Here is a 1,243-nt window from a genome sequence, read left to right as displayed (position 1 = left end):
GGGAGAGCGACAGTGTGCTGAAGACTGGGGGGGGGAAAGTGTAGGAGGCATGCCTGCAGGGTATACCCTTTGGTTGGTTGATGATGCATGGAGGGGATTGTAGCCATGGCAATGAAATGATATAAGATAGAATGAATGTAAACCTAATAATCTCCCATGTAAACTATCATGTAATTCACAATAAAACATTAAAAAAAAAAAAAAAAGACAACCAAGCATCTTAACATTGTTTCCCCCCTTTTGCCCATTCCAACCATGCCTTAATCACTGTATCCCAGAACCCTGATGTTCCAAGGTTGTGCATACATAATTATTTACCTCTGTTCCACTTAGTCCATGCAAACCTGCCTAACTGTTCTCCCCTCTGCCTTATTCTTCTATTTCCCTCCTCCTTCCTGTGTATTGCCCCCCTCCCAGCATCCAAACTGTCCTGGGTCTATTCCCTACCCTGTGCTCCACCTTCCCCTCCCTCTCCTCACCCCACCTCCCAAATCCCGGTAACCAGCAAAGAATTTTGTGTTTTTTCCCCTTTTAGTATGGGTTCTTTTTCTTAGTCTTTTATAATAGTGGTCCTATGCAGTATTTCTGTATGAATATTCTGGAACACTTAATTCTGCTCATGAGGAATCTGTACATGGACAAAGAGGCAGTTGTTTGAACAGAATATGGGAACACTGGATGGTTTAAAATTAAGAAAGCTGTATGAGAGGGTTATATTATTTCACCATATTTATTCAACCTGTATACTGAGCAAATAATCCAAGAAGCTGGGTTATATGAAGAAAAATGTGGCATCAGGATTGGAGGAAGACTTGTTAACAACCTGCGATATGCAGATGATACAACTTTGCTTGCTGAAAGTGAAGAGGACTTAAAATGTTTACTGATCACAGCCTTCAGTAAGGATTGCATCTCAATGTAAAGAAAACAAAAATCCACACCACTGGCCCAATAAACAACATTTTTATCAATGGAGAAAAGATTGAAGTTGTCAAAGACTTCATTCTTCTTGGATCAACTATAAACACTTACAGAAGCAGCAGTCAAAAAATCAAATAACATATTGCATTAGGCAAATCTGCACAACACCTCTTTCAAGTGCTCAAGAGCAAAGACACAAGTCTAAGGACTACAGTGCATTTGACCCAAGCCATGGTATTTTCAATAACCTCATATACATGTGAAAATTGGACAGTAAATAAGGAAGACCACAGAAGAAATGATGCTTTTGAGTTATGGTGTT

Source organism: Chrysochloris asiatica, unplaced genomic scaffold (genome assembly GCF_000296735.1).
Source record: "Chrysochloris asiatica unplaced genomic scaffold, ChrAsi1.0 scaffold00042, whole genome shotgun sequence".
In the NCBI taxonomy this organism is placed as follows: Eukaryota; Metazoa; Chordata; class Mammalia; order Afrosoricida; family Chrysochloridae; genus Chrysochloris; species Chrysochloris asiatica.
This window is presented reverse-complemented; position numbering follows the sequence as displayed.